This window comes from Podarcis vaucheri, assembly GCF_965113315.1.
Source record: "Podarcis vaucheri genome assembly, chromosome: 11".
Classification (NCBI taxonomy): Eukaryota; Metazoa; Chordata; class Lepidosauria; order Squamata; family Lacertidae; genus Podarcis; species Podarcis vaucheri.
Window position 1 is genome coordinate 31,658,602 of NC_138749.1, and position 9,589 is coordinate 31,668,190.

The 9,589-nt window shown below is 40.8% G+C and overlaps 1 long non-coding RNA gene across 2 annotated transcripts; it reads left to right on the forward strand.

Moving 5' to 3' along the window:
- Positions 1–465: 465 nt before the first annotated feature.
- LOC309514757 lies at positions 466–8,933 on the forward strand. Of its 2 annotated transcripts, XR_014212176.1 has the most exons (4): positions 466–964; positions 1,526–1,566; positions 1,930–2,115; positions 8,254–8,933. It is a non-coding gene; the product is annotated as an uncharacterized lncRNA (long non-coding RNA). The 2 variants fall into 2 exon arrangements; XR_014212177.1 differs by lacking the exon at positions 8,254–8,933 and having other exon boundaries at positions 1,930–2,344.
- The last annotated feature ends 656 nt before the right edge of the window (positions 8,934–9,589 follow it).

Consider the following 9,589-nt stretch of genomic DNA (forward strand, 5'->3'; position numbering starts at 1 on the left):
ATCTTCCCAGAGTTCCTCTTTTGCTCCTTTCTCAGTTTTTCCTACCTGCAGAAAATTGGAACAATTCCCAAAGGGGTGGGAGAAATAAAGGCGACCTGCACATTGCTACTTGTTCATTTTAAGCTTAAAAGGTTCGAATGAATAAAACCTGGCACAGGAATAGAATCAAGTGATGCAATTTACAGTAAGTGCTTCTTTTTACTGCTCCAAAGGGACATAAATGTATTGTCATTTGAATTATAAATGTGATCAAAAAGTGAAAAATTATCACTTATTTAATATAGAGGGTGAAGTAATATACATAATATAAACGTCCCTCGTTGGAAATGGCTCCAGAGAAAACAGCAGAGCTATGACTCTGCAGAAGCATTAGGGATATCTTCTTTCATGTTCCTAATGAAGGGGAGAAGATGATATGGAAGTTAAGTAGCAAAAGATTGAGACAGAAAAAGGCACTGAGTGATAGAATACATAAATTTCTATCACGTTCTGTCAAAAGCCAAATTAGGCTGCAGTCCTACCTATGACTAAGTGCCATTGTATACTGTGTGACTTATTTTTGATTTAATGTGCAAAGGATTGTGCTATTAATTACTCAGCTAAGAACATGTTCCATTCATTTCAATAAAACTTCCTTCCAGTTAATCTGCCCCAACTGACTATTGTGTCATATTGTCCAGCTACTGGTTTCTGTCCTGAAAGCTGCTTTAATTTCCTCTCTGTAGGTCTAGCTCCAGGAGGTTGTAAATTCCTCCTTGACAGATAGGGTGGTACCAGGAGACAAGACCAAACCTGAGAAAAACTGACTTAGACCCAGAAGATGTAAACAACTATAGACCAATTGCTAACATCCACTTCCTGGGCAAGGGATTCATGCAAGTGGTTACTGACCAACTCCATGCCGTTTTGGATGAAAATCATGTTCTAGATCCAGTTCAAACAGGCTTCAGGCCTGTTTTGGAAGGTAAACTGACTTCAAATTTTGCCATAAGAGGGGCAGGGAAAGTGTGACCTTATTGATACTTTTGGACCTCTTCTGATATCCTCAACCATGGTATCTTTCTGGATAGGCTTACTGGGTAGGGTGCTGAAAGCACTGTTCCACAGTGATTCCACACTTACTTGAGTGGTCAGTCTTAGAAGGTGGCATCCCAGTTGCCCATTGACATTCCTGAAGAGGGTTACCTAGGCCTTACACTGTGATATTTCTGTGCCAAGTGAAGACTTTTTATATTTCCCCAGGCTTTTCAGTCATAATTTTAAAAAATGCTTTTTGGATCCCTTTTTTCTGATGCTGGTTCAGTTGCTGGTTTTGTAATTTGTTCCATTTAATTTGTATATCTTGTGGTTTTAATTTTTACTTGAAAAACCTCCCAGAGGACCTTTGTTCTTGGGTAAAATTCAGTATCTATAAATATACTTCATTTTTCATAGATGACACCACTAAAGGCAAGTAGTGTCAATTCTGTGAATGTCTACAGATGACACAGTGGAAGCACTACTGAAATGCACTTTCTCTTGACAGGTTCCAAATCATGGAATTGACTTGGGGATGGGGGGAGCAAAGTGAGTGCATACAGAACAAGTACATTTGCATTTTTTTATCCTGTTGTGTGTCAGAATCAACTATCTGCCAGTCAAGGAATCAGCAAACACAATCCATTTCATTTTTTGCATGTTCATATAATTATAACTTGATATGCCACGCTTTGTACCCATTCCTTCATTGCTAATAGTATCTTGTTTACATATAAAAAAAATCTGCACCTGCCTTATCAGTGCTGTATAAATCCATTGTTATTCTTTTTTAAAAAATAATTTAGAAGATCAGTGTGGTGTACAAAAAAAAATGTAATATAAAATAAAGCAGGCTGTATAAAAGCTAGTAAGCATTTTTCTTTGAGTTTGAATCTGAACCCTTCCTTATAGATATGCCCAAATTGAGCACTCCCTCATGACATGTGGCTGGAGGAATCTTGGATTAACTACTAGTTCCAAATCTGCCATCATGAAAACTACACAAGGAAGCGTGGGGAGACCCAGCAACATGGGGGCAGAGAGAACAGACCATCTTCTGGTACATGTCAGGATCTGAATCTACCAGCCAAGGAATCAGTAAATGTCATCCTTTGAATGCCTTTTGATTGTCTTCTGATGCCTCTGCTTGGTGGCCTGTTCTTTGCACAGGCTGTCATCTCATCTCTGAAGGCTGTGTCAGATGTTCAGCAGGAACGTCAGGTGCTGAGCACAAGGGAGACATTGAACTCAGTTTGCTTTTGTGAAAAGAGTGGGTGGCAGTCCAAAGGCAAAGGATGCAGTTGAGGTGACTTGTAATGAATGCATTCCAGACAATTTTGAGAACAATAAAAACTCTGTGAAGAGAAGCACTGATTATTTGCTCTTGTTTGATTTGGGTCTTTTTAACAGAGATATGACAGGACCACATAATACAGTTTTCTGCATTACTTAAAAGCCTTTTTCATTATTACTCACTTGTCCATGTTGCAAAATGGCATTAAGACCCAAAATTGGTGCACGCGCTGATGATAAGCCCATAAAACAACATTTTAAACAATGACTACAGTGCCTGTAGATTCACAGTTTAAGCACAGTGGATAAATATATTTACAAATATTTATTTTCCTTCTTTCCAAATGGTTGAAAGTGTTCTTTTGATTAGAAATGTGGTACTTCAATGGTAGGGACGCGGGTGGCGCTGTGGGTTAAACCACTGTGCCACTTGGGCTTGCCGATTGAAAGGTCAGCGGTTTGAATCCCCACGACGGGTTGAGCTCCCGTTGTTCAGTCCAACTCTGTCCCCTCTCTACAAAGCTCTGGGGATAGGTATCTTCGTGACTGACATATGAGCCAATTAGTTTTATATACATTACCCCTAATTACCCTATAGATGAGCAGATGTGGCTTTGTGACTGAAACAAAGGATGGCCAATCAGAAGAACAATAAACTTCTGCTTATTGTATTTCATTTATTCTGTGGTTTGAAGGATGCTTCACAGCAAGAGACAAACCCTCACTTCCCTGCCTTAACAATATGAAACTAATATGCATTTTGGAATTTTAGCTGGCCTAATGAATTATTGCCGCAATGAGGGTTGTGGAGGAAGGTGAATCCCTTTTACTTTCTCCATTAAAAAAAACAAAACCCTGGACCTATCTGTCTGCAATTTGGCAGGCTTAATTCACACTGGAGGGGGCGGGGTTTCTCTACCTACAAATTTCATGTACTTCTGTTCAAATGGAAAAATGTTGTTGCCATTTATAGATTTCTCACAAGAATGAGTGGGGAATACGCAGCTTCATTTTACACAGGGTTGCTTGGAACCCAAGTCACAGACTAAAGCAAACAGAAACAGACTGATTCTGTTGGATTCTGTTGGTGGAGGGGAAGATACACGTACAAAGTGAATCTTGAGCCTGTACACACACTCAGTATGTCCCCACATAATAACTGTGATTTATATGGAGAGCTCCATTCAAGGATCAACTCTTCTAATAATTTCAGTGCTGAGGGATACTCTGTGGATGTAGATGTAAATATCCTAATATTTTCAGAATGTCACAGTGCAATTATTTCCTGTTCTTTCCCTGTTGCTCATGAAATTGGTCATTTCCCATGTTAATCCAGTGCTTTGTGTTTCAATTCTCAGTACTACAGAACAGCAGTGAGTCAACAATTCTCTCTTCACTTATCAGGCATTGAGCCCAGGAAAGTGGGTGTATTTCTGGCTTAGAAGAACACTTTGCTCTTCTTCAAGGAAAGGAGATCGCCCACACATTATCCAGTTAAACTATAAGTAATATGCTACACTATCAAAGTATCAAGGCAGCCAGCAAAAATATATTAAATGACAAGTAGGCAGCCTTTCTTATCCGATATACAAGCTCCTGTCTCGTCTGTGGCATTCAGATTGGTAAATGCCGAAACCTTTCTAAACTCCACCCACACTGCATTCCAATATTTGCTCTTTTGCTCTTCCCTTCCTCTCGTTTTAGCATTGTCCACCTACAGAAATTCTGCCAAGTCATTTCCTCTTCCCACAGTCCCACAGAGGACATATACAAATGGGAACAGTTCAAAAAAAGAAAATGCAATAAAGCTACAGTAAAAGTACAATAGATCAATAAACAGAGCAAAAAACCCGGAACACCATGTACCACACTTTATTTATTTATTTTTTTAATGATATTTATTGGGAATTTAAAATTACAGAAAAGAAAAAAGAAAGAAAAACAAAACAAACAAAAAAGAGATTAAACAATACAAATCAATACAAAAAGAATAAAAAGTACCAAATATACCATACACCAAAATCAAAAACAAGAACAAAAAAATAAATTTAAAAACAATCCAATATTCCCATACCCTTATCTTCATTAGCCTATTTCCTCGACCTCCTAACACCTCCCTTTTTTGTATTCTAATTATTAATTATTTCAGCAAATCCTTTCCATCTTTCACTGTATTCTGTCCTTTAGTTGTCTTAATTTATTTTAGCCTTATCTTACCATAAAAAAACCCTAAAACTTAAAAACTTATTTATACATAACTCCTTATAACATTTCTACTAAAGCCTAATAGTTTCATTCCAAGATTTTCCTAACAGTCGTTAATTTTGCAATATTACTCTAAATGAATTTTTAAACTTTCTGCCAATCTTCATCCACCGTCTCTTCTTCCTGGTCTCGGGTTCTGTCAGTCCTTTCTATCTGTTCCATCTAGTCCATCAACCTGGTGATCTTATGTCCGAGGCTCTTAACTCTTTTCCATGTCCCTTCTGCAGATCTTCTTCATAATTGTACCAGCACTTTACTTTGTCTTCTGCTGGTCTTGTTCTTAATTTCCTTCCTTTGTCTCTGAGGAGTAGATCTCGGGGAAACAACCTAAGAGTGTCTTTATCCCTTCTCGGCCGGTCAGCCCATTCTCCATGGTTAGCACTAAAATCCAAAAAATATTCCAAAACATACTTCAATGCCCCTCCAAAGATGAGTGCCTCAACCACTCCAATCTCCTCCTGGCCCAAAACCAAATCCCAAAGGTCAGAGCATCCCTGCATGTACCACACTTTATACATTCAGGGGCTGCATTGGTGCTCTCACCACAAATGCAACTGCCATCACAAACACACCTGATTCCACCAGCGGGTTCAATTCTCCAGGTGCAAAAACAGGAGCTGGGCAGAAGCTGCCAATCAGCGATAGTTCCATTGTTGCTCCCTGCCACTATCAGGCTTAACTTCTCCTTCTCAAGGAATCTCTCAAGGAAATCTAGCGTAACCCTCCCTTTACACCAGGAGTAGGGAATCCCTGGCCTCCCAGATGCGGTTGGACTCCAACTCCCCCAAATTCCCTGGCCCTGCCTTACACCAAACTGCTTACCACACCCATTTACTGTAAACACATAGCCAGACCAGGTTGTTTAGGTGATGGTGTTTTGTGTTTGTGTGCCAGTTTGTAACGACTGCGGGACTTGTAGCTTCCAGCTAAGAAGAGTTTGGATTTAATATCCCGCTTTATCACTACCCGAAGGAGTCTCAAAGCGGCTAACATTCTCCTTTCCCTTCCTCCAGTGTGAGAGCCAGTGTGGTGTAGTGGTTAAGAGCGGTAGTCACGTAATCTGGGAAACCGGGTTCGTGTCTCCGCTCCTCCACATGCAGCTGCTGGGTGACCTTGGGCCAGTCACACTTCTGTGAAGTCTCTCAGCCCCACTCACTTCACAGAGTGTTTGTTGTGGGGGAGGAAGGGAAAGGAGAATGTTAGCCGCTTTGAGACTCCTGAAGGGGAGTGAAAGGCGGGATATCAAATCCAAACTCCTCCTCCTCCTCCTCCTCCCCCACAACAAACACTCTGTGAGGTGAGTGGGGCTGAGAGACTTCAGAGAAGTGTGACTGGCCCAAGGTCACCCAGCAGCTGCAGGTGGAGGAGCGGGGAAGCGAACCCGGTTCACCAGATTACAAGTCTACCGCTCTTAACCACTACACCACACTGGCTAATCCGTGTCTCTTTGCAAATATGGACATGTGGCTTTCATTTAACCATGAATGTTCCTCTCATATTTAAACTCATGCAGAAAAAAAATAAATCCAATATTTTCCTTATAGCCAGTGCTTTCCCCCTGCAACAGAGCAGATCATAAAACCCAGAAGCCTTGTGCTGTCAGCATATTGCACTCAGGACGTCACTTATATATGGCTCAGTCTAGTAGTACTGGAAAGGTTTCATTAGCCTGATGGCACTTTGGCATTATGTGAATTATTTACAGGAGATGTTGCAGAGCGATTAAGATATCTGCTGAAGGGTTGGCTCTTCCCAGAGACAGTCTGCAGGTTTGGTTTGACTACTACTGGAAAACTGGTGTAAAACACGATCAAGGGGTCAATGGCTGCTTGTTGTGAGTAGAATTGATTGCCAGCGTTTTCTTGGTAAAGTAATATCTCAGCAATTCTATACACTTCTCATTGCTCAGGCAGGCGTAGCTACAAGCCCAAAGTCATAAATTTTGTTCTGTTCCTCTTGCATTGGGGAAACTGCCAAGCACACATATAGGATCTGTTGTGAAACATCTTGTTATCAGCCCCTGGCTGTGAAAATTTAGACTTTTCATCACTTTGTGTTAGTCAGGCTGATTCAGCTGACACTGTGATTTTCATATTAATTCAATGCCATCCTAAGGCGAATAGGGAAGCTTCTATGACCATGAACTTTGCAGACCTCCCATAGTATCTTCCTGGGCTTACAAACAACAGACATATAGCAAAGACTAGCTGCATAGTAACTATGTGCCAAAGTCACACACCCAACTTTACTGCTAGCACAAAGAAACCATTAGTATTACTATATAAATGCCTTTTCATTTTGCAGTAAAAAGTATGTTTTGAGTACACACAAAGAAATGTAAGAACACCCTTGGATTAGAGCCAACCACATTTCCATCTATACCTAGAACTTTGCCTTAGAAGGGTCACTCATGGTCCCCAAAATAAGGTGAGCCCACTCTCTGAATGCTCAGGCAGAAAAATGAGTCTGCTGTTGTAGTCAAGGCTAATTAATATAGAAGAGGAAGTGATGAAGCCTGTTTACTGGGATCCAGCAACTAGATTCATCTTGTTTGCTAGGAAGAGAGTAGCTGAATTGAAAGCTAATGTATGGTAAAAGGTAAAGATAAAGGACCCCTGGACAGTTAAGTCCAGTCAAAGGCGACTGTGGGGTTGCGGCGCTCATCTCGCTTTCAGGCTGAGGGAGTTGGTGTTTGTCCACAGACAGCTTTCCATATCATGTGGCCAGCATGACTAAACCACTTCTGGCACAACAGAATACCGTGACAGAACCCAGAGTGTATGGAAACGTTGTTTACCGTCCCACCATAGCAGTACCTATTTATCTACTTGCACTGTGTGCTTTCGAACTGCTAGGTTGGCAGGAGCTGGGACAAAGCAATGGGAGCTCACTCCATTGTGGAGATTCGAAGCGCTGACCTTCCGATCATGAGAGTGCAGAGGGAACAGAAGAGGAAGCTTCTGATCTTCTACCATTCCAGTACAGTCCTCCTTCCCCTAGTACCACTTCTGAATTTAATATTTCATTTCATATTGGATCAACTTGAGGTTTCCCATTTTATGGGGGGAAAAACACTTCTGAGTTCTCCAGGGTCACCAAATTACAATGTGGAGAGGTTGCATTTCTTTTTCTTTCTTTTTTTAAATGAAGCTGCAGGTGACAGTATAGTAGTCCTGGCTCTTCCTATCACCTCCCTCCCCTAGCTCCTGCTCCTAAACCCCTTCCCCAGCTGCTAAGGGCATACCTGGAGTTCTTCTTGCAACAGTAGGTGAGGAAGGTGAGGCAGTGGTGCAAGGGACTGATGGAGCCTGACTACAGGAGAGAGTTGATAATAGTTTAAAAAAAAAAAACAACCCACCAGTCTTTAAAAATGTGTATACATCACTGTCTTAAGCCTTCAAACATTAACAAATGCTAACAAATGTTCCACAAAAACTTGTTGCCTACGGTTCTGTGAACAAGCATTAGCAGATGGAGTTAGGAGAGCTTGCTGGTCCAACATGTGTGGGATTCTAGCAGGAAATAGCAGAGATTATCACCCTTTTCACACATTTTAGGCCCACAGACAAAACTTTTTGCATTTCAGTTTAATTATTGTCTGTATATTGGAAGCAAGGATGAGATGGCAGACAAATGACTCTGGGCAACAAATAATAGAGGCATTTTTACTTTGTTTAGTGAGTTCACATTGGCAAATATCCTCGTTTGCCAGAACATGGAGACATGATGGGAAGTGAATGTTGACAATTGTTCCTCCACCATCTGCAAATGAGTCAGCCTGACACAGATTTTTCTGAAGACTACAACATGGTCAATGTATAAAACAGTCAATGGGGATCAGCATGCTTTGGCCAGGAATTAGAGTACATTTTAAAAATATTTTTATATTTTTCTTAACTGACAGCAAAGTACAAGGTGTCCAGCTCAGTACCTTCCAGTGTGTAGCTCAGAAGCTCCTGATCCAACTGATTAATTTGAGATGTGGATCACTGGAGATCAGTCACAATCAACAGTCACATGACCTCTCCATGCTTTTGAAGACTTCTTTTTCTGCTGGTGCATTGGCTGCATTCTCTTAGACAACTGCTAGACTACAAAATTGACATTGGCTGCTGTGGAGGACATCATATTTAAGTTGGTACCCAAGAGATGATGCTGGATGTTCTTCCCTCATCTTCCCATGTGTATAAGAGTGTGTATAAGAGTGCAGCAAATAAGAATTGTTTCAGCAGCTGAGTGTGCAAAGTTTGTGATTAAGGAAATGTACCGGTAACTCCAGTGTTGAGCCAGGCTTAGGTATGTGGATGCTACAAATGTTTAAATAATAATTCCTTTTACTTTGTTTTTGCAAAATACAAAAAAAAAAAAATTTAATTGGTTCCTCTCCTCCTTTTACTCTATTTCTATTTCAGTAAAGTCAGTTGTCTTCACTGTCATTTCAATAAAGTCATTGTGCCTTCCCGGCATATATTTTAAGCCTCCCTGCAATATATTTTGTGCCTCCCTGCAAGATTTTTTTAAGAAAATATTGTTTAAAATAAGTGCATAAAGCGTGTTCTCTCTGTACTTGTCCGGCCAAAACAAACCCTCCAAGAAAGAATACATTTTTCCTCAGCAGAACTTCCATATAAAAATAAATCATTTTTAAAACATTATTTTAATTTTTTGGTGTGGTGTGTGTGTGTGTGTGTAGTGCACTCTGCTGCTCCAGCCCAAGAGCATACATCTGCCTTCGTTAATTAAAAACATAATGCAGATGTATGGCAATCTTCCCCTTTCACGTACACACTGCAAGGCTACCCTGCTCCCTTCCCTTGAAAGGTGCAAGAGATCTCGATGCTGTCAATACCTCACAGGAAAATGCCACTGTCAAGAATCTGATATGGAGGAGAGGTGATTTCAAGAAAGCACACTGAACGGAGAGCCAGATTGCAACCAAGAATGGAAAGAGGTGGGGTCAGGATGTAAAAGGGTTCCCACAGAGTGACACACTTAGCAGGGGGAAGCCGTTCCA